Genomic DNA, 24,278 nt, shown 5'->3' with positions numbered 1-24,278 from the left:
GTTGTTTTTTTAGCAGGCCCAGGCCAGGCTTGAACCCACCAGCTCCGGGGCATGTGGCTGGAGCCCTAGCCACTGACCTATGGGCGCTGAGCCAACAATTCCACTTTTATTTGCAGAAAAACCAACAATTCCAGGGAACAATAAAAATATTTCCTCAGTTAGCTGTTCTGCTCTCCTGTTCCCCTTTGTTACTTTTATATCCTCACAGTAAAATTGAGTATCAGCAATGTCATTATCATAGTACACTCTACATAGACTCTTCTTTATAGGTTACAACATTGCACAATACCCCCTATCTTGACTACCTTTGTAATTAGTCAGTACTCTGGGTCTGGAGTTGGGGTGGGGAAGGAAGAGGCCACAGGTATCAGTGTGGAGCCATCAGAGGAACAGGTGTGCTGCTGTCCCACAGAGGCCACACAGGCTGGTGCCCAGCAGCTGACCTAAGTCTTGGCAGAACACCCCACAATCCTCCCACAACACAGGAGGTTTGGGAGTTGCTGCCACAAGGCCCTGTCCCCAGCCTCTTATCCTCCTGGGAGGCTGCTCTGACACGATGGTCCTGGGAGCATCTGACCTCTTCACTTGATCGATGACAGAAGGCCTTGGACATGAATAAACCACTCCAGATGCGGCACGTGGGCTCATGGGCCCCGCAGGATTAGTGCCCTGTGTGTAACAGTTATTTAGAATAACAGTGGCTGCCATCTCTACAACAAAATACCTGAGACTGGGTAATTTATAAACCACAGAAGTATAGTTTTCAGTTATGGAAGCTGTTAAGTCTAAGATCCAAGCCCTGGCAGGCTCAGTATCGGGTGAGGGGTGGCGTCTGCTAAGGCTGGAAAGGGCGGAAGGGCAAAAGGAGGGTGGGGGACAAAGACTGTGTGCTCAGTAGAAGGGACTAAAGGGCAAAAGGAAATGGGGAACCCTTCAACCTCTCCTATGAAATCACTAATCCCACTCTTAGTCAACCTCCTCTTAGGGCTACACACTGATGATTAAGTTTCAACAAATGAATCTGCAGGAGACACAATCAGACCACAGCAGCTGTGGACTGGGAAATGATGGCACTGGTTACTATAAATGAGAAAACACTCTGGAAGATTTTGTCTTGACAGGCATGAAACAGCTCAAAGTCTCCTCCAATGGCATTAGTAAGTATGAGGCCAGAATTTTCTCAAGTTTCCACGGACCAGCTTGGGCTCTTTTTCTATGGTTTCCAGAAATTATGAGGAGACGGGAGGGTGGAGGGGAGGCTGTCCTGATACTAGGAATATCATCAAGTCACATCATTTTACAAGACGGCCGTTGGGGTGGAGAGGTCGGGGCTTGTTCTCTTTTGGTTCCTCCTGCTGTCACTGCTCTGTATCCCAGTAAAATAGCAAGGAAAGGAGAGCATCCATGGGGGTGGGGGGTGTGTGTATTACAGCTGACAGCAGAGGGACAAATGGTTCCATAAAGTGACATGCGCAAAAGTCACGTCCAGGAGGCAATGATAAACAAAAAGTCAAGAAAACTGGAAATGTATTAATACTTTCTTCAGGGAAGGGGGCTTATGAATGTATCTTTAGACATTTATTCTAAAGCACCTTTTCAGATGCTACTTCCTTTTCCTTTCCTCTTCTTCTTCTTTTTGAGTGTCCCACTTCATCACCCTTGGTAGAGTGCCGTAGCATCACAGCTCACAGCAACCTCAACTCTTGGGCTCAAGTGATCCTCAGCCTCTGCCTCAACCTCATGAGTAGCTGGGACTACAGGTGCCACCACAAAGCCTGGTTACTTTTTAGACACAGGGTCTCGTTCTTGCTCAGGCTGGTCTGGAACTCCTGAGTCGAGTGATCCTCCCACCTCGGCCTCCCAGAGTGCTGGGATTACAGCCGTTGAGTCATTGCACCCAGCCAGATGCTACTTTTGATATTCATGGTAGAAATAGAAAAGTATCCTGCCTGCATATGGCTTCCTTCTTGTCCAAGTTAAATAGCGCTTTCACTGGTGACCCAGCGGAAGTAATTCCTCCGACTGCCCGGGAACCCGCCGGGGCAGGCAGCTGGAGGTGGAGGGGTGGCCCTGGAGTAGGGGCTGTGGCGGTGTGCCACTCGGCTGCAGTGGCTGTGGGGCTAACGAGAAATTACTAAAGTTCCCAGGGAAGCAACATAGAATTTACTGAGAACATTATGGAGAGGAGAAAACCCGTGGTGGCTGTGAAGGCCCTGATGCCACGTATGTCAATACGTATATGCCACGTATATCTGATGTCACCATCAGATATCTTCTGATGGTCATGAATTTATTATAAAAAGAGAGCCTGCACTGACATCAGGAACACTAAAAGCCACGTTGAGCGGCCCAGGTCAGTTTGCTGAGAATGAAACTAATGAGGTCAATTTTAGAGAGATCCCGTCACATGTGCTGTCAAGAGTAGGCATGTATCCTACCTACAAGGCTCGCTACACTAACCACTCCACGGAGAGTCCTGAGTTCCCAATTGCACTGGAACTGCTGATGGCTGTGAACTTCCTAGATTGTTAAATAAAATAAATTATAATAAACTGTTAATGTTTTCAGTATTTAATACCTGCAGTTCAGTTAGCAATTGTTTCATATATAGCATGTTGCCTGTATGCAGTTGAACTATAAAGTTCACTGCAAAACAGATTATCTTGTTTCTTGCACAGCAATCAGGGTTGAAGTTTGTTTGCTATATCAACAAATTAAGGACATTTTCACAAACAGAAAAAAACAATATGCCAATTTGTAGGTGGTTTTGCTTTATTCTTTGGATGTGACTTTTAAAAGTAGAGCAATGGTCATACAGCAAATGCTGAAATTTAGGCATCAAAGAACATATACTACAGCTAAAAAATGGGGCTAAGTATTTTTATGTTTTTTAGTGTTTTTTTAAGAAACCTATTCTGGTCACATAGCTGCTGTTAGCATAACTAGAGTTACACAAATAATTGCATTGTAAACATGTTTATAACTTAGCCAAAACATTGATTTTTATAACTCTTCAAGAATAAGAGTTGAAATTTCTTATGTCTTTTGATACACTGCAGTATTGTTTAAGTGCATCTTGTCCTCTTATTTGTTGCTACAATTTAAGAAATTTATTTAAAAGCAATTTTGGAAGGTAACGAGGTATAGCTTCTGAAGCAGTAACTGAACTTTATAGTCAGATGGTCAACAAGTAACTACGTGACTTAGAATGCTTGTGCACTGTGCATTTGGGACTGATCAAAGTACTGTATTTTCATTGACTACAAAGTTTCCTTTGCAATTTTCATTCTTCCTTTATAGTCCTCTGTGGTGATTACACTTCCGATTGTTTAAATGGGTTTTAATAGACTCACTATGAACTTTATCTAGATCTTAAAAGCTAGATTTTTCAGAACTGTTCCAGCCGTCCTTCATCCACTGGGCTGTTGTACAATAACATGTAGAGAGGTACAGTGAAAATCTTACAATGCACTTACAGGACATGAATGATCTTCTATTAATTAAAATATGTCTCAAAAAACAGGATACCCATAAATAGGTTTTCAACTGAAATAAGACTCAGGGAAGTCATTCAGCTTTTATATTAAGCAGTCAAAAAACATTTCAAACACTGACCAAGTGTCCAGGTAGGCCTGGGAAAAGAAGCACTGGAAATGGGATTAATCTATCTTAGTAGTTGAACAAAGTTGTCATTTTATGGTCTATAAATTTAACACTTCAGTTTATTTCTTCTAGACTGTCTTAATATGAACTGACTCTTCTGGAAACTGCAAACACCATAAACAAAAGCAATTTTTTTCTCAGAATACCTAAATATTGCTTTTCAGCTTATTGAAAGCAGTTAAACATACGTTGAATATTTGTAGCAATTTCTTAAGGTAATAATGGTACATATTTTAGTATAGAAGGTTATTTAACAAGTATAAGATTATATTCTGGAGCAGCGCCTATGGCTCATATACTGAGGGTGGCGGGTTTGAACTTGGTCCAGGTAAACTACAACAAAAAAATATACAGGCATTGTGGCGGGTGCCTATAGTCCCAGCTACTAGGAAGGCTGAGGCAAGAGAATCACCTAAGCCCAAAAGCTAGAAGTTGCTGTGAGCTGTGATGTCTCCCAAGGGCAACAAAGTGAGACTGTCTCTAAAAAAAAAAAAAAAAAAAAAGTTATATTCTGTCCCTTGGTGACAAATGTCAACTATAAACCTAAATGATGATTTCAAAAGTTAAAAGTGATAGCTAGAAATAAAGTTTAACTTGACCAGTTTTTTTTTTTTTTGGCCAGGGCTGGGTTTGAACCCTCCACCTCCAGCATATGGGGCCAGCACCTTACTTCTTTGAGCCACAGGCACTGCCCACTTGACTAGTTTTTTTACTTGTTGTTGATAACTATTCCATCTCTGGCATTGACTGGTTTTTATAGGTTACTTTATGTATTAGATCCTTAAGCAACCTTAAGTTTAAGACATAAAAATAAAACTGAAACAAAGATTAGGTAAACCTGTATATCTTGAAGTTAATGGTATTTGCATGTTAGTAAGGCTGATTAAAAGGTTAAAAAAAAAGTGCTTTCACTTAACTTATTTGACTTTTGTGAGCCTGAGAAAGTGTGTGAGCTGATTTAATACCAATTGCATTCTGGCATCATTAACAGAGACAATATAGGCTTGGAGTGAGATGGGCAGGGGTGTCAAGCCTTACCTCTGTTCTAACTATTTGACCCTGGCCAGTTCTTAGCCCTGTAAACTCAGGGAAGCCCTGGAAAAAAAGGGGGAGGAAACTCAGCTTCCTCCTTTGCTCACTAGGTCTGACTCTCCCATTACTACCTTAGAGGGTGCTGGAGAGGATAAAACGAAATAACGTCTGTAAAATGTTGTCACAATGAGTGCGCAGTAAACCACTTCCCTGCGTGTGAGGATTCCCATATCCTACCTGCCCATAGCTGCCCTTTCACATACCCCTGCCCTCAGAGCATGGAGCTCTATGTAGGTATTCGTTTGCATCAGTGCGGGCTCTGGCCCCAGAATTGAGACGAGAAAACACTAAGCATTGTAATCACTATGTGCGTTTAAAGGACCTGGGAATATAACATAAAACCACAAGTCTAGTAGCCATGATGAATTAGACTCTTATTAGTACGGATGACCTCCCTGAATCCATACTGACCACAGTTCATCCTCTGAGATTACTGCTACTCACTGTGTCTCAAGTTAAGGAGCGAACTCTGGTTAAAATATTCCAGGGCATGCACACTGGCGTTCTGTCTGCCTCCGGCTAAGCTTTTATTAATGATTGCCTCGGGCCGAGGGTACCCTCTCCTAACATTCTGCCATCTGGGGGACCATTTATGTCTGTGTCTTTGGTGTCACGAATTTACTCATGGGAGACGTGTAGTGGGCAGAGATGGAACTCAGATCTCCCCGGCAGCATGGCTGATGTTCTCAACAACAGCCATGCTGGCCCAGTCCCTCTTTGAGCTGACTTCCAGCTGACTTTCTCTTGGATTTCTGGGTACTATCTCTTTCTCTTTTATCTTGGCCCAGTTTTTTTTTTGTTTTTTTTTTTTGTTTTTTAAGACACAGGTTCGATGGAGCACATTGCAAGTACAAGTTGGATCTACCAGGTGTAGAACACAAATGTCTTAATGCTGGAGTTGGGTAAATGAGGTGAAGTCTGTGTTGATTAGTAGGATGTAAGCACTCCAATTTGTACAAATAATCAACACATTGAATCCCAGAATGGCATAAATGTATTTATGATCTATGTACAAATGACTTAATAAAACAAACAAACAAACAAAAAACACACAGGTTCTCACTCTGTTGTCTGGGCTGGTCTCAAAACTCCTGAGCTACACAGTCCTCCTGCCTTGGCTTTCCTAGTAGCTGGGACTACGGGCATATGCCAGGCACCTGACTTCAGTTCTTTTTACTGTTTACTTTGCAGAAGCTGCTGCTTCTTGTTCCCCCGGGTTCTGACCTTGGTCTCTTTTCTTGTCTCCTGCTGTGCTTACCTGGGATCATCCCAAGCCCACATCTTTAGCTACATCCACCCAGATACTTATGTCTGCCAAATCTGTCTTTCCAAGCTGAGAGCCCAAACTACAGGGCCTCTGCATCCTTATTGAAGGGACCTCAAATTCATTACGCCAAAACAAATCCCTTGCTTTAAAATGTCTTTTTCATCAATGCAGCCTGAATCGGACAATGTCACCAATATTTATCCAAATCCAGACACTTGAGAGTCAACATTGACCCCTCCCTCTATGCCCAGAGCTAGCTTCCTCCCCCTGTAAGTCTTGCAAATTCTATTACTTTACAATCTCTGAAATTTCCCTTTTTAGTCACTTTCCAACTTTGAGAAGAGCACACTGCTTAAAAGAGCAAGGTGACTCCTAGAGTCACCAGTTGGTAGCTATGTGGGGGAACAAGCCCCTTTGTTTTCTAAGCCTGGGTTTCCTTACTGGTGAAATGGGGATAACAAACATCTAATCTGTTACATAAACCAGTTAATGGCTGGTACCTGGGTCAGGGGGTACCCTCCCTATGGTTAGGTTTTACTCAGTTTCTTCTTAGCTTGACCAGTGATTTGCAAAATTTAGTGCAAACAATTCACCTGGAGGGCTTTGCACTGCCCTGGGTGGTGGGCCTCCTCCTAGAAAATTGTCGTTCTGACAAGGTCCCAGGTGCTGCTGGCTGCCCCTCCTAGGACTGCACGTTGACTGCACTGCCAGCCTACAGGTTCTTGGTGTTTGATCTCCCTGAGCTCACAGTGCTGTCAAAGTCACCTGCCTACATTACCCAATCTTTCCATCAAGAATTGCTTGAATTTTCCAGTAACTGCCAAGCACTTACTGTGTGGTTAGATATAGGTCTAAGAATAAGAATTATTGAATGTTACCAACAACTGTGTGAGGCACATATTATTATCTCCATTTTACAGACACAGTAGTAAGTTTCAGAGCCAGATTGCAGACTCTATCCCTGGAGCTACTGTACTCACTGCCATTTTGTCTCCTATTTCCCTATCTTAAAATCCTCCAAAGAGCAACACATCTCGGGATTTAAATTCAATGTCTGGCACGGCCTATGCGACTCTCAAGCTTCCTCTCTCACCACTCTCTTCCTGTCCCCTGAGCTCCCTCATTACAAACTGGTTTGGAAAGTATATTTTTTCCTGCATGAAACACTCCTTACCCTTTTGCCAACTCCTCTTCATCCTTATAAAGCCTGGCTGCCACGTACCTCTTCTGAGAGGTCGTCCCAGCCCTTCCTCACCAGCTGTGAATTAAGGACCCCTTTTTCTGGCACCTCCTCCAGCACTGCGCACTCAGCACTCAACCATCTCTTGGAAATACAGCTGCTCACTAGTCCAAGCCTTCACCACAGTGAGCACCTCCTTGAAGGCAGTACAGACTCTCACCACTGCATCTGGGAGCCACCGAAGGGCCATGTGCTAATATGTGAATATGAACTCTGTCCAGTCGCACTGTCAGGCCCTTACCCCGACCTCCTCTGGATTCCTCCTTTGGACCCCCTCAGGACTGTGTGTACAATTCCCGTATTATATATATGGATCTGATTCCTAGGAGCTTTTTTTTTTTTAAGATAGCCTCACTCTGTTGCCCCAAGCTAGAGTGCTGTGGTGCCAGCCTAAGCCCCATCTAATTTTTCTACTTTTGGTAGACATGAGCCTCACTCTTGATCAGGCTGGTTTCAAACTCCTGAACTCAAAGGATCTTCCTGCCTTAGCCTCCCAGAGTGCTAGGATTACAGACGTGAGCTACCACATCTGGCCTTAATTATATTTCCTTTAAAAAGGTTTTATTATTTCCTTGCTAATAAAATGCAAAATATAACAAATATCCACATGCCTACTACCCAGCTTTAATAACTTTTAATGTTTTATTTTATTTGCTTTAGATTTTTTAAATATTATTACAGAAAACACCTAGAACTACCGATTTCCGAGTGAATCAGAAAAGCAACTTAATCTCAGAAGTTTTTGGTTAGATTTAAATTATATCTTAACTAACCTATCATCACAGCTAAATTGTGCTGCTGCAACAGAATATCACAGACTACGTAATTTGTAAAAGCAGATTTTCCCGCAGTTCAGGAGGCTGGGAAATGCCAGATGAAGGTGCCAGCTTCCAGGGAGGGCCTGGTTCTACACCCTCCCATGGAAGGTGGAAGGAAAGTTAGCCAAATGCTGCACAAGACTCTTTTGTAAGGACCTTAATCCCATGTGAGAGGGAGAAGCCTCATGTCCTAATCTCCTGTGAAAGCCCCACCTCTTACTTAATACCATCACGATTGTAATATCTGAGTGCTGAAGGGACACATCCAGACCAGAGGACCCACACATGGGGGATTTCTGGAATGACGAAATAAGGACCTCCAAAAGTCTGCTTCTCCATAAAGCAATAAAATTAAGGCTTTTAACGATCCAAGAAATGTTTACTCAAGAGGGAAACCATGGCTGCACCTTGTAAGAAGAGGGAGCTGTTTGGTTTTTTAACTCAGCCTATTCCCATTTCCCACTACCCAGCTCTGTGACAGCCCTGAAAACCACCAGCCTTATCATCACAGCAGTTGTGAAAATTAGCAGCCTAACTAGAAGAGGCAGGGCAGGTTTGGAACTCCTAAGAACAAGCCCCATGCTCAGAACATCACCATCTGGCCTGTCTGGCAGCTCACTAAAAGCCCCATTTTCAGGGCTGCTTATTTGATCCAATTCAGAGTTCCCCCAGTGGGAAAGCCCTATTCCCAGAGTACTAGTTAAAAACATCCAGTGACAACTATTTAACATTACAGCTGCATGAGCACCAAACAAAAGATCATCCACAGAACTGAAGAGGAAGATTTGGGGAATGAGGTGTCAACAGTGGGCTTGACAAGCTGTAATACATTTACGGGGATCCAGAAAGCCACATGCATATGTAGGATGCTGTGCATGTGCCCCAAAGACCCCAGAAGACCCTCATTGATTACATCCAGCTGATCATGTGGCCCTACAGAAGCAAGAAGTGAAAAAAATGCAAGGAAAGTGTGGCTTATACAGAGGAGGAAAAAGCGCAGTCAACAGAAACTATCTGTGAAGAAGCCCAGATATTGGATTTTCAAGAAAAAGATTTTAAATCTATCACAAGTATGTTTAAAGAAATAAACTATGTCTGAAGAGTTAAAGGAAAAAATAGAAGAATGACATCTCACCTAATAGAGAAGAACATCAACAAAAAGAAAAATTAACAATTGTCAAATAGAAATTCTGGTTTAAATTTGCATAGTAAATAAAATGAAAAATTCAATAGAAGGATTTAACAGCAGCTATAAGGAGGCATAAGAAATAAACAAACTTGAAGATCAGTCAATTGAGATTGTCCAATCTGGGGAACAGAAAGAAAAAAGAATGAAAAAATAATAAGCAGAGCCTCAGAGACTTGTGGAACGTCATCCACTCTGACAAGACCTGCAGAACGGGATTCCTTCAAGGAGACAAGCTAAAGAGAAGAATATTTGAAGAAATTACGGCCAAAACCTTATGAAATTTGATGAAGAACATTAATCTATACATCCTAGCGTATGAATTCCAAGTAGGATAAATTCAAAGAGATACACACCAAGACATATCATAATCAAACTGGGAAAGGCCAAAAACTAAAAGAAAATCTTGAAAGCAACAAAAGAAAAAAGAAAAACTCATATACAAGAGAACCTCAAAGAGATTAACAGCTGATCTCTTTTTTTTTTTTCCCCAATCCTAGAGGTACTTCTTTACTTTTTTTTAAAATTGAATCATAGCTGTATACATTAATGCAATTATGGGGTACAATGTGCTGGTATTATATATAATTTGAAATACTTTCATCAAACTGGTTAACATAGCCTTCACCACAATTTCTTAGATATTTATACTCTACACTTAGTAGATTTAACATGTACCCTTGTAAAACACACCATAGATGCGGTCCCACCAATTACCCTCCCTCCACCCATCCTCCCCTCCCTCTCCTCTTTCTCCTTCATCTTGGGCTATAGTTGGGTTATAGCATTCATATGGAAGTGCTTATAAATTAGTTTCATTTAACAGCTGATTTCTCATCAGACACCATGGAGGTCAGAAGGCAGACAGAAAATATTCAAAATGATGACAGGAAGAGTGTCAACAGAATTCTCCATCCTTCAAAACTGTGTTTCAAAAATGAAAGAGAAGTTAAGATATTTTTCAGGTAAGAACTGAGAAAATTTGTTATTTAAAGTACTGAGCAAAAAAAAAAAATACTAAAGGGAATCTTTCAGGCTGAAATAAAAGGACACTAAATAGCAATTTGATTCACATAAATCTATGAAAATACATTTTTTCACCAATAAAGGTAATAACATGATAGACAACAGAAATTTGTTTGTAACTCTTTTCTCTCCTAATTTAAAAAAATACCTAAAGCAACCATCATAAAATTGATAGTCTTGTAGTTTAAAAACATGTAATTTGATAGACAATAGCACAGAGAATGGGGAGGGAATAGTGCTATAATAAACAGAATTGAAATTAGATTAGAATTCATATGAACTTAAGTTAAAGTGTTAATTTTAATCCTTAAAGCAGCCATTAAGAAAATAACTCAATACAGAAAAGGAAACAGCAATGAAATTGAACAGAAAATATGTAGGTATGCAAAAGTATGCAATAATGGAGGAAGAGAGGAACAAAGATGAAGATGTATAGAAAATGAATAGCAAATAGCAAAATAGCAAATGTAAACCTATCTTACAGGAAAATTATATTAAATGTAAATGATTTAAAAAAGGATAACAAAATGGATTTTTAAAAAATGATCCAACTATGTGTGATATAGAAAATACTTGAGGTTTCAAGGCACAAATATGCTGAAAGTAAGAAGATTTTGATAGTATATGTGTGTATATATATGTATTTATATATATATATAACAACCAGAAGAGAAATGGAGTGGCTATACTAATATCAGACAAAATATGTTTCAGAAAAATTGTTGCCAGGGACAAAAAAAGGGTAAAGATCATAAAAGGGTGAATCATCATGGAAATAAAACAAGTATAAATGTTTACACATGAAACAATAGCATTGGAGACCTAAAATACACAACACCAAAACTGACAGAAAATGGGCAAAGGATTTGAACAGACATTTCTCCAAAGATAAGCAAGTGGAAAGACGCTCGGCATCTCCAGTCATTAGGGAAATGGAAACTTACAAGGCGAGAACACTTCCCACCCACTGTGACGGCTAAAGTTAGGTGGCCGGGCAATAACATGACTCAACAAGGATGTGGAGAAATTGTGTATTTCTGGGGGTAATGTCACAGGGTGCAGTCACTTTGGAAAAGAGTTCAGCAGGTCCTCAAAAAGTTAAACATTACATTTCAAGACCAAGCAATTACAATCCAAGAGAAATAAAATGTACATCCACACAAAATCCTGTACCTTCTCAACATGTTGTACATGCGTCACGATAGCCAACAAGTAGAAACAATCCGAATGTCCACTACGACGGCTAAACAAAACGTAGTGTATCTCATGAGATGGGTGACAGGACTGTTAAGACGGAATGGAAAGCTGATAATGTGCTACAACACGGATGAACCTTAAAAACACTGTGCCCACAAAGAAGATGGAGACTTTGCCTCCTTCATGTTTACATGGATGGAGCTGGAAAATGTCCTCCTTAGCAAAGTATCGCAAGAATGGAAGAAAAAGTATCCAATGTACACAGCCCTATTATGAAACTAATTGTTAGCTATCTTAGGAAAGCTACAATCCAAATGGAGCCCTAGACTATGGGGAAAGGGGAGGATGAGTGAAGAGAAGGATATTGTGGGGACCACGCCTATGATTTATCCTATTAGGGTACATGTGAATTTGTCTAAAGGTCGAATATAAATGTCTTAACACAACAATTATGAGAAAGACATGATGGCTATGTTAGCCAGTTGGATGAGAGTTTTTCAAACTGTCTATGGAAGCAACACACTGTATCCTATGATAGAATTAATGTACACAATTATGATCTAATAAAAAAATTAAAAAAAGAAGTCAACAGAAAAAAAAAAACAAACATTGTGCTCAGAGAAAGAGCAGCCAGAAGAGATCACACAGTATACGATTCCACTCATGGATAGGCAACTCTAAAGAGACAGAAAGCATATTAGTGGTTGCCTGGGCTGGGTGTACAGGGGTAGGAGAACAGAACGACTAGCAAAGGGTAGAGAGTTTCTTTTGGAGGTGACAAAGATATTCTAAATTAAACAGTGGTTTATTTACAGACCACTGAATTGTACCCTTTACAAGGCATTTTAGGGTGGCACCTGTGGCTCAAAGGAGTGCCAGCCCCATATGCCGAGGTGATGGGTTGGCAGGTTCAAACCCAGCCCTGGCCAAAAAAACTGCAAAAAAAAAAAAAAAAAAAAAAAGTAAAGGCATTTTATTCTCTGTGTATTATACGAATAAAGCTATTACGTACATCTGAACCATTTATGTCTCTGTATAAAAAAAACATATGTATACTTCAAATTACTCTGGCATTTCAGAGACCCTAGATAATCCTGCCCAAGAAGTCAAAGTCAGACATCCACATTTTTCCCTTTAGAAAAGTAAATCTGACAGGAGTAATCATCTCATAAATCGGAAGGTAGCGCTCCAGCTATGAGTCTGTGATGGTTTCCCTTCATTCCTTTATTCTTTGTTGGCGATTTATATTTACTACTTGAAGGGTAATCCACAGTGTGGACTTGTACAGAGGCTGCCCCTCTCCTCTCCACTCTAGGCTCTGGGTGTATTGTAGAGCAAGGCCACGTTTTCAACTTAAGTCAAATGAAGGAGCATGCAAAGGACTGTAACACTAGTACCAGTGTCTACAATTAAAGCTTGGATGGCAAAGTGATGATGGTGAAATGAAGTGAAATGAAAACACCCAGCAGCAGAGGACCTTTATGGGCAATCTCATGTAGCACAGCCAGGAAAAATAATTCCTGAATAACAGAACGTCTCGAGGGCAGACTCTTCATCTCTTGAAGGTTCACCCCACGGAGGCATCAAGTCATTCACTTCCAAACGTTGGTGAAAGGACAGCAACAAAGACTATTTCTTGAGCCAAGGACCAAGATTGAGGTCTTTGGTATAGTTTCTTTAAAATGCCACCTGCAAGCAATTACGCATGGGTTTGGGATTTAGAGTGGGTTTGCTTAGTTCTCTGCAGATTTCGACAGGACTCTATTTGTAGTTAAAAATCTAAACATTGTAAACAAATTTCTTTTGATGGCAGCAGTTTGTTTTCACCGTATTCATCTAATTTTGTCTCTCGTTATAATTGCCCAGGTGTGCTGTAGCCATCTAGAGAACCTGCCCGCAGTCCTGTTTAACACAGCCATTCCCACACGTGAGCCACCGCACCAAGTGGAAGAGGCTCTAATCAGACCGCTCTGGAAGCCTCAGCCAGAGAAACAGCTGCAGGTACTAGCGGCAATTGATTGCTTTATAGTCTTCTCACTTTTAAAGTTTCAGGACGGTGTTTCTGAAATCATATTCAACTGACTATGAGGGAAAACAATGCCACACTTGGAAAATAAAACAAAAAAGAAATCACCAACAATCTGGCTCAAACTTGGAACCGCAGACCTAAAAATCAAATCCGCTTTCCCCATCCCCCTCACCTGATTTCTTTCTACCCAGCGAGTCAGAAACCAGTTTAAAAACCTTGTCCTTTCTGCACAGCAATTTAGTGACTTAAACAGAATCAACTTCTATTGAACTCAAGGATTTTATCTACATACGGATGCTGCTGAGCGCGTGTATGAGAGAAGGAAGAGCGTGGGTATGCGGCAGCAGGGACAGGCAGAGACTGCGGCATAATTACCTTCTCCCCCCACCTCCTAGCTGCTTGTCCAACAGCAGAGTAATTACATGCGGTAATTTGTACCTGCCGTTAAAGTGTGAGCTTCTAAAGACAAAGACTGCGCTTTCTTACGTGCTGTCCAATAAATGTGGAAGGAAGAGAAAAAGGGGGAGGGAAAGACCAAGGGTGAAAGGGATACTAAGAAAAGGGCTTCAACCTGGGTAGAAGGAACCCCTGCCCGGCTGAACCAATAAAAATGTGGGCGTGAGGTAACCTAGGTAACCAATGACCAATAGAAAGACACCATCAATGACCAATAGGAAAGGGCAATACTGCCTGGAGGAGCAGAGTGGCCAATGAAAGACTTGCAGCCTATTTCAAATGGAGAGGGTATTTATACTCCTGCAGGGACGTGCCTCTCCTCTGGCCTTTTCTCCTTCCTGAGCTGAGCCTACTTCCAGCTCTATTTGGAAGTGCTCTAAACTTTCCCTACGTTCTTTCTAAACAAAATCTCCTCCTCATGCTAAAACTTGTGCAGGTTACTTTTGCTCTCTACTCGTGCTGCTTGTGTCCAGTTTTATCCTGGTCCTTTTTGGTTTTTGCTTTTAATAGCCACTGTACCTCTGTTGAACTTTATAATAAAGTCATTGAACCAGGGCAATTGGGCTTGAGAAACCGGGATCTCTGACCCAATTGGGCTTGGGAAACCGGGATCTCTGACCCTCAACAGGAGGGAGGAAGGAAGAGAAGTGGGAGGAAGGAAGAGAAAAAAAGGAATAAAAGGGGGGAAAGGAAGGGAAAAGGAAGTAAAGCAGGAAGAAGGGGACGGGGGAGGAGAAAGTCTTCTTTTCTAGTCCCAGCAGCCTGTCCTGGAACTTAAGGACTTTTCTTGGGAGGAGAGGGAGGACGGTCTGGAATGCAGGTTTAACCTGTGGCAAGCTTTTCCCTTTTTCGTGATGAGGGAAAACACCAACTCCAGACTAAACTCAGAAACTGGTAACTATGAACATGTGAGGAAAGAAAGGAAGGGCCAAAACGAGTTGGCAGCCAAGACGACTTAGCGGCAATCCACAATAATAGGGAGTATGTTCGTTTTCTACTGATGGGTAACAACTTATTGCAAACTTAGCAGCTTCAAACAGATTTATTGCATAATTTCTATGGTTCCCAGGAGTCTGGACACAGCCTTTCCGATTCCTCTGCCCATCCTTCCAATGGCGTAATCAAGGTGTCCACAGAGTTTTGGTTTTCATATGAACTCGGGGTTCTTTTCCAAGCCCATTCAGACTGTTGGAAGAGTTCAGTTCCTTAAACTTGTAAGGCTGATGTCCCTATTCTTTTGTCAGCTTTTAGCAAAGAGTCCTTCTCAGCTCTAAAAGGCCAACCTCAGTACCTAGCCACACGGCCCTCTTGCAACTTGGCAGCTTCAAAGCCAGCAGGCGTCATCACAGTACCGTTACCTTGCTAGATAACCTAATTTAAGCAAGGGAGCACCGGCCAGCATAATCTCAGGTCCTCACCCTAGTGTACAGGGCCTGTATACTAAAGGGCTAGAATCTTGAGAGTTCTGACTACCAGACAAGGTTCTGGCAAGTACTTTAAAAAGGCTGACTCACTCATCACTTCAAAAGGAGGAGAAAGTATAGACTTTTCCCTTGTGGTGGTTCAGATTATTAGTCATTCAAAGAAGTTTCTCTGACTATGGGTTAGGCAGCCACAGATTCATTTATGGAAGAACTCCAGGAAAATGAGAACCCAGAGTGATGGAACTCTGGGTAGTTGCCTGGAAGTTTTGGGGGCACAAAACTCCTCTGCTTTCCCCAACAAAAGAAAATTCATTTCTTTCCTATCAAGGACACTAAGATCTAACAAAAACATCACTCCAGTCACTGCTACGGATGAACGCCAGGACTGGGACGCCTCCACGATGCCCCTGACTGACTCCATCCTGTTCTCTCCCACCCTGCAGTCCGGGTTTATTGTTACCTTGTTCTTCATAGTGTACTCAGCCATGGGTAGCTCTCTCGGCAATACATCTTGTTGTGTCATGGTTTAACTTTATAAAAACAGAATTCTCCTGTATACATTCTCCAACTTGTTTTCATTAATAGTCTCGATTTATCTATGTTGGTCTATGTAGTTGTAACTTTGCTCATTTTCACTGACGTATTTTATTTTTACATGATCAGAGCATATTTTCCTGCTGAATATTTTTGTTCCTAGTTTTCTAATTAGAAACAAGTGGCCACAAACGTTCTTACACATGTTCTCTGATGCAAATATATACATTTCTCTAAGAAGTACACCTAGGGATGGATCTGCTGGGTCATGGCATGTGCACTCTTTCAGCTTTGCTAGATAATGCCAAATTTCCCAAAGCCTTTCCACCAAATCACGTGTGCAACGGCAAGCCCTACTCGCTCCAGAACCCGTGACACATCATATAGCAGACACTTTAATATTGCTACTCTGATGGGGTATCTTACCAATGATTTTAATTTACATTTCCCTGATCAGTTGGTAAGATTTAGCATCTTTTAAAGAGACATTCCTATTTCTTCTCTGAAATGCTTGCTCATGTTAAGGCCAAGTCCTCAATCAGCTTTAGCAGAAATTAGCTGCTACCTTTATTGCTATTTGAACCATCTCTTATGTCGTATTTCTCAACTGCTTATAAATTTAAGAGGAAGAGATATTTTAGGAGTCTTGCTGAAGAAATAAACAGATTTGACTACAAGGAGGGGGGAGGAGGGGGTAGAAGGGGATGCGGCAAGCTCTCACCTAACAGGTACGATGATAGGGGTACAGGGCTCACGTCCTGGGTGAAGGGCTCAACTGTAACTTGCACTTGACCTACAAACACAATGTAACCTAATTGTAGGCATCCTTAAGTTAATTTGAAAGTATTTTGAAATGCTGGAACACATTATAGAGTGTAACATCAAGTTAGAAGATGGCTTGATCTTTCTAGGCTTATCATGAGTTAGCCCAGCTATGATTTTAGAGATAAAGGCCAACTTCTCTATATGACATCTTGGTCACACGTTGTGGTGGTCCTCGCGGGTGTATGTCACAGGAAATGCTCAGCATGTAGGAACCGACTCATGTGGCAGAGGTAGACAACACAAACCTCAAAGTTGAGAATTTGTTCTACACAAAACTTACTGTTCAATTTGCTTTGGTTCTTTTTACCTTTAAAAGAATTTCTATGGAATGCCAGAAAACCAGTTATTCACCTCAATAAAATGTCTAGAACTTTAGTAGTTAAAAAGGAACCAGAATTACCCCAAAAGTTTAGTTTGGATGGTCATTTTGAGTATGTACAGAATTATCTAAAATAGATAAGTTGACTAAATTCATCAAATCTTCTGCTTCAGTGTCTCCAAAAGTATTTTCTATGGATTGCCAATTCCACTGGATGTAAATAGGGGTTATTCAAGTAAAGGGTTCATGGCTTCAATAGGTTTGGGAAGTACGAATATCAGTCTTCACGGAGCCCTTATATTGTCAAATGGTGGTTCCCAGAAAGGATACTATACCCAACATTTCCCAAACATTTTCCCCCAGAATGTCTGAAATGCCAAGATGCCAAGGAACTACATTGGAAAATGTGAGTCCTGCTTGGATTCTTATCTATATCGACTTAGTGTCTTACAGTAGTAAGATTGTTTCCTAAATTATTTTATATTAAGTGATATTAAGAAACATTCTTGGATTTAAATTTTACCAGTTTATAATAATTATAAAGTACATAATAAGTATTTATACTATAAGACAAATGCACAATCCTGAAACTACAGAATTCTTTATAAATATGGTCCAACTTAATTAAAATGCTAATCTAAAGTTCTTTGTCATCAATTGTAGTTTATACTAAACAGATTTTAAATTCCAAAGCAATAATGGAATTCCATTTATAAAAATGTCTATGCTGCCTTTCATGTTAATAGATGAGAGAAAATATGAAAACCATTTATTACTATCAAATAAACAAAATACATTTGAAGATTTCTACCGGAAATATTCTTATTTAGAGCCAATTTATTTGCAAAATGAAAGGAGCTCTCTTTAAAATCGACTCATTATGGTCTTTTATGTGTAAATGCAAATCCTGCATTTGTGATCTGCTGTGGAGAATTCTATAAAGATGGCGCTTTCTGAGGAGCCAGGGCACAAAATGGGATTGCCCACGTGGGATCTATGGGAGGCTGACAGGTCCGCACGGAGGTGGAATACAAATTTAATTTGGTTTATGACCTCAATTTCTTTTAAGATTGACAGCTGAATTAAATAATGCCAGGCTGTTCGTCTCATTTATTTATTTTGAATAGTTACTGGCTTTTACAGGTATAATCAACCAACTTAAGGTGCTAGGGGACAATTTCCAAAAGCTCTTGTGTAAGCTCAAAGTTTAGCTTATTTTTTTGGAGCAAAACAGGTTTTTCAATAGTTACAAGGTTATTTCTAAGTTGCAAAACTCCTGTTTTCCCTTGGATTCCCCTATTCTGTCTTGGCAGCCATAATCACACACAAAGTAGGACAGTTTCTCTTGAATCCATGGTTGAAAAATTAGCAGCAGGCAATAACCACATGCATCCCATTTGTTATAAAGATAGGCTGGCCCCTTTGCATCAAGGACTGAATGGAACATGGAAGACTTTCAATGACTGAACTGCCCTCTTGAGCATGAAATGATTTTAGCTTCCCATGACAATTCTGCGCTTGGTAAAATTGTAATGCGACAGGTAAAATGGGCACTTCTGAGATTGGCATTTACTTTTGAAAATGGAACACTGTGGACCTTCAGTAAAGCACCAACCTGCAGGTCATCATTTAGCCAGGTACTGGGAACTCGCATGTCTTTGGAGAACAGGAAATTTGGTGAAGAAATGAAAGTGCAACTGAGCAGCCAATCAGCATAATTAGTGGAATCAAGCTGCCCAGACTCCACAGGTGGTCTGAAATGAAAAATGTGACATTTCTTTGCATCTAATCTCCCTCAAATCCCTTGGAGTTTTGATAATTTGCTCTTTATTATATGCTGTGACATTCTCTTCCCTCTTCAAATTTCACCATGGCAGGCACTGATTTTAAAATGTTTGAGATCATCTGAGAGACTTTCACCCCTAAGGTATCTGAAGACACATCCTCCCTCCAGAAGTCACATCCAAAAGTGAGGGCCATGAATCCTCTCTGTCGACAGTTCTACTTTACTGTAGTAATGACATATTTCACAAATCCACACATTTCCAGCCGGAAATACTAGTTGAAATATTTTAAATTGGCTCTTTCATGACTGGCAGGACAAGCATAAACAAAAAGAAAATGAATTATCTTTGGTTCAGACAATACTCCAAGTAGCTTCTGAGAAACTAGAAAACAGAATCTTCTCTTCCAAACGAACACCCAATCTGTGATCAAGCCCTAATCTCTTCAACATTCACCGGTTAATCGGGAAGTTTTCAAACCATGGACATAATGTTAGAATCCGAACACACTAGAGAATTGGTACAGCTAGAATTGGTACAGCTACAATTGAGAATTGGTAAAGCTAGCTTTGAAAAGCTTTCTGTCCCCCATCCTGGTGTCCTACCATGGTAGCCTCCACACTCAATCTTTTGCTTACCCCTCTCTTCTATCAAAACCTATTTGTACTATGCCTTGACCTCCAAAAGGGACGTGGTGAAATATTTTCCTGCAAGAAGCAGTTCCTCATCTCTCTTGTAAGCCCTGTTTAGAGCTGGCCACTCCACACTTGCCTGGATGCCCTGTGAGCACCTGAAACCCAGTTCATCTCCCTCCACCACACTCCGTCCTTCCACCTGTTTCTTCAGAGTTCTGTATCTTAGTTAGGGAATCATGCCCCACTCACTTACCTAATTTAGAATCACACAAGTTATCACAGTTTACTGGAATTACTTGTTTGCCCATTTCATTCACAAGACTACGATTTCCTTAGGGGAATAGGAACCCTCCTAGAACGCAAGCACCATGGAAGACCACATAAATGAACAGAGTTGATGGAGACCAGACTCTAATGCCATCAACTGAGGCAATATTTGTTTCTTCACTAGTTGCTTAGAGTGCCCCTACCCAGAGGAATGACAGTGTTGGCAAAATTTCCATAACTAGTTATCCACTGTGCATGAAACCTTTATAAAAAATGGTACAGTTGGCCAGGTGCTATGGCTCATGTCTGTAATCACAGCACTTCCAAGGCAGGTGGATTGACTGAACTCACGAGTTCAAGACCAGTCTGAGACAGAGTGAGACACCCCCGCATCTCTAAAAAGCCAGGCATTGTGGCAGGCACCTGTAGTCCCAGCTACTTGGGAGGCTGAGGTTTCTGTGAGCTATGATGCCAAGGCACTCTACCAAGGGTGACTAAGACACTGTCTAAAAATATATATATTTAATTGCTAAGTGTCTCATGAGACCATCACATGTGATACAGCCATATCCCTGGTGACCCACCCCCCGTGAAGTTGATAGGACTCTTCTCAGTAACTCAGGCCACATCTTTCAAAGACTGGGAATTCTGGGCACGCCTCATTTTTCAAGGTGGGATATACTTCACAAAGGCGTGCAATTAAAAAGCAAACACTAGGCTCAGACTGGCCGTGGGTAACTCACAATGCCCATCTGTTCTAAAGAGAAGGCTACATTATGATTCAAGGCCTGGGCAGGGCAATGTTTGGCTTGGAGGTCGCCTGAGTGCACACACAGCAGGTTTTAATTAGCCAGCCCAAATAACAGCTAGCTTGGTAAACTGATTCTTGCTGAATAAAGCAAATCAACCAGAGGACTAGTGAATTCAGTTGGACAAAAAGCCTCAGAGCTAAAATATTTATTCTGACCTGAAGTAAAAGGATCCAAACTGGGCTCAGCTGTGTGCCCCAGGAAAGCCTCTGGCGACAGGTCCCAGGTGGTAGGTATCAGATGACACAAGAGATTTAATTAGTAAATGCAGCTGAAGCCTACGCATAGCGACCCGTGTACAGATGCAGTCTGCATTCTGATCAACTTGGCCAGCACCAGCATCAACCGAATCTGCTGGAAAATCCCCTGGAGAATTTCAGATCACATCTGACAAATTGTTTTTACTTACAACAGCACTATCTCCAGGCCCTGGCAATGAGGGTTAATGAAGAACTTGAACATATCAGAGGCACAGCCATGACTCAGACTACTGATAATTTCACTGAGGTGCCCTGTAAATAACTATTCAGCATCCCAGCTGGTTTGGAGGAGAGAAGGCTCCCCGTTACCTCACCAAGACAGTCTGCAATGGGATTCGAGGACCAAGCTGCCCAAGTCTGGAAAGCAGAACCTACTTTGGTGTGTCTAAATCAAAGCATACGGTGCTTTGGATGTGCGGAGGGGATGTTAGAGAATTCATTTAAAATTTCTCCCATTCATTCACCCTTGCTGCCCCCCCACGTGCACCCAGATTTATTGCCCCTGATTTACAACAGTGACCCTCCACCATGCAGTAACTCTTCTTTGCCAGTTCCAAGGTGCAGAGGTGGAGGGCCCTGCGCACAGCACCAAGGACACACAGCCACACTGATTTGTTTCCCATGTGGAATTCCGCTGCGTGGAGGCATCACCATATGACTGTTCCCCTCTGTGCATCTCCACCCCTGAGTATCCCAAACCAATGAAGGCAAGGTCGGGTATCTGAAGAGTTGGTGCTTATACTAGTTCCTACCACTATTTAAAATCTCGGCTAGGAAAAAGGTGTTATTTGGCTTTATGAGCTGACCATGTCAATTTATTCCATAAGTTAGAGAACAGAGATCTAAGAACAAGGCGGCTATTTGGGGTTGCTATTAGAAACAATTAGTTTGTTAAGTGACACACTGAGCTGGAGCACCTTCTGTGCTGTTTTAGGAGGAGATAGATTACGGTAAGCATCGCTTCCTGTGCTTAACCAACAGGGAAGAACCAGAAAAAATGTGTGGTCTTAAAGTACAAAGGATTTCGACTGTGAGACTTAGACCTGGAAGCTGGTTCTGGGCTTTGCTTTTATCACTTTCTAGTTAAAAAAAAAAAAAGCTTTTTGGAAAGCATAGAAAAGGCCAATCTATATATAGCCTTATTATCTCCCAGCTTTTCTGACTCAGACTAATTTGTGGCTGGGGCGAGGGAGGAAGGTGCAATAACAAGTAAAATCAATAGGTTCTCTGCATTCCACGAGGCCGCAGGGGCTGTGGCTGACGGCGGAGGACGAGTGATGAATGGAAAGGCGGGGAGGTCACAGACCCAGTAGGACTGAGATTCTTCAACACTGTTTCCACTGCGGTGACAAAGTGGATTTGCATCCTATTAAAAAACCACACACTGAATGCACCTGCAAATGGCATGAGTAATACGTGGTCACACATCTTCAAAAACTCTCAGATAAATTTATCTGATTTTAAGTTTTCAAATGTAAACTTATATAATTGCATGTGTTCCATTCCTAAAAGAAAATATCGAAAACACCTATGAAAAACTGCGGTGAGCCAACTATCTCATACACTGGCCTTAACATTCAACCAGGAGTAACTAGGCATAAAGACCATCCTGGCGACAGATAAAACACCATAAAAATATAAAGTTACTCGATAATCAAAGAACCACTAGCAAAGCGGTATTCTCTGAGATGACAGTCCGCGCACAACTGGAACTGGCTGCTCCTCAGTCCCTGAGGCTCCTAATCTTCCCTACTTCCAACTGCGGTACCCTCGGGCTCATTCCACAGGACTTTCTCAATTACATTCACTCCCCAAGCTCCCCCCATCCATCCTACTGGCTGTACGTATCGATATGCTGATGATTCCCAAACTTTCACTGCCAGCCTATCTTTACACTGAGCTTCAGGCTCAGACCCAATTGCCTCCTAGACCTAACTTAGCATCTCAGACTGACCACGTCCCAAACCACGCTGATACTCGCCCAGCAAACCTGCCCTTCCCATAGCGTTCCCTGCCTCACGATGCAGCAGTTCACGCCAACAGCCTCGGAGTCCCTCTTGACTTTCCTTTCCCCACATTTCACATCCAATCCATTAGAATTCCCCACTGGCCTTCAGGACACCCCTAGAATCTGACCGGTCTCACACCTCCCTTTGTATTGCAGGGGTGAAAGGAAAGTTTCACCCTCATCCCCAGAGTTGTTTAAAAACGACCAAAGAAGGCATGTTAATAAAAGAAAAGGCACACGTGTTTATCTGATCATAGTTTCACACGGCATGGGAGCCTTTAGAATGAAGAGCCAAAGATACAGGGCAACTGTCCATTTTTAGTCTTGGATTCAACAAAGTACAGTCAACAGTGTAGAAATGATTGGAGCAGGGTGTGTTCCAGTGGTACCAGGCTGGGATGGGAAACTCACAGGCTGCTCACCCTTCCTGGCTGCATTCCTTCTTCCTGGCTGTAGGGCAGAATCCTCTCTGGAATGGGGGTCTTAGGACCTACAGTCAAACAAGACAGCTTTTATACAAAAAAGCAGAGGAAAAGTTACAATATTTTTAGGTTTTAAGTCTGGCTTCTGGGAAGAGGCATTCTGGTTTCTATGTACTGCCTTGAGGAACAGGGATTCTCATTTCTATAGCCAGCCTTGGGGGAGAATGAGAGGCCGGAGATGGGAGGGAAATGAGAAGGTCAGGGAAACTTTGCTTCTGAGGTTTCCATTCTGGGGGGTATCATTTTCTGAGTCCTGATAATACCATGTGGTCTCATGAGTGTCAGACTCTTCCTGTGTCCATCCCCTCTCCCTATTCCCTCATGCAGCTGCCGGAGAAGCCACAGGAATCCTAAGTTAGATGGTGGTTCTGCTCTGCTCGGCGCCTTCCAACATCTCTCATCCCACAGTAAAACCAGGTCAGTGTAAGGGCACCCCGTCAGTGCCCTGCTCCCACCACTTCGGGCCTAACCTCTGTCCTCAGCTCCTGCGCCTCCAGCTACCCCGGCCTCCTTGCTCTCCCCTGAGCCCATCAAGCTGTTCCACCTCTGGGCTTTTCTCTTGATGGGTTTCTACGTGGAATAGTTTCCTAGAAACCCACTGTTTGTTCCTGCATTGTCTTCAGGTCTGCTCAAGTGTCAACTTCTACATGCCACTTCTCTCGACTACACTATGTAAAACAGCCATTCTTTTATGCCCTGGCATTCTTTCCCCCTCACTTTTTCTCTGGAGCCATTAACAGCATCTGATATGTGATGTGTTTACTTGTCTAGTATCTGTCTCTGTCCATTAGAAGGTCTGTGCTTGTAGGATTTTGTTCACTGCTAAACCCCTAGTGTCTAGAGCAGGACCTAGCACATGTATGTGCTCAATGAAAGGTCAATGGCCAGGCATGGTGGTGCACACCTGTGATCCCAGGTGTGACTTTGGGAGGCTGAGGCAACTAGATTGCTTGATAT

General features: G+C 42.0%; 1 protein-coding gene and 1 pseudogene across 1 annotated transcript in view; one reads left to right on the top strand and one right to left on the bottom strand.

Annotated features, from left to right (window-relative positions):
• Positions 1 to 2,612, top strand: part of LOC105887425 — a 4,703-nt pseudogene extending 2,091 nt beyond the window's left edge.
• The window catches only part of PPM1L (protein phosphatase, Mg2+/Mn2+ dependent 1L), a 270,729-nt gene that overhangs the window by 29,209 nt on the left and 217,242 nt on the right, over positions 1 to 24,278 (bottom strand). The window lies entirely within an intron of this gene.

The sequence above is a fragment of the Otolemur garnettii genome, unplaced genomic scaffold (genome assembly GCF_000181295.1).
Source record: "Otolemur garnettii isolate 467f Iridium unplaced genomic scaffold, OtoGar3 scaffold00084, whole genome shotgun sequence".
Classification (NCBI taxonomy): domain Eukaryota; kingdom Metazoa; phylum Chordata; class Mammalia; order Primates; family Galagidae; genus Otolemur; species Otolemur garnettii.
The sequence above is the reverse complement of the archived record's forward strand: the minus strand, read 5'-3'. Positions and strand labels throughout refer to the sequence as shown.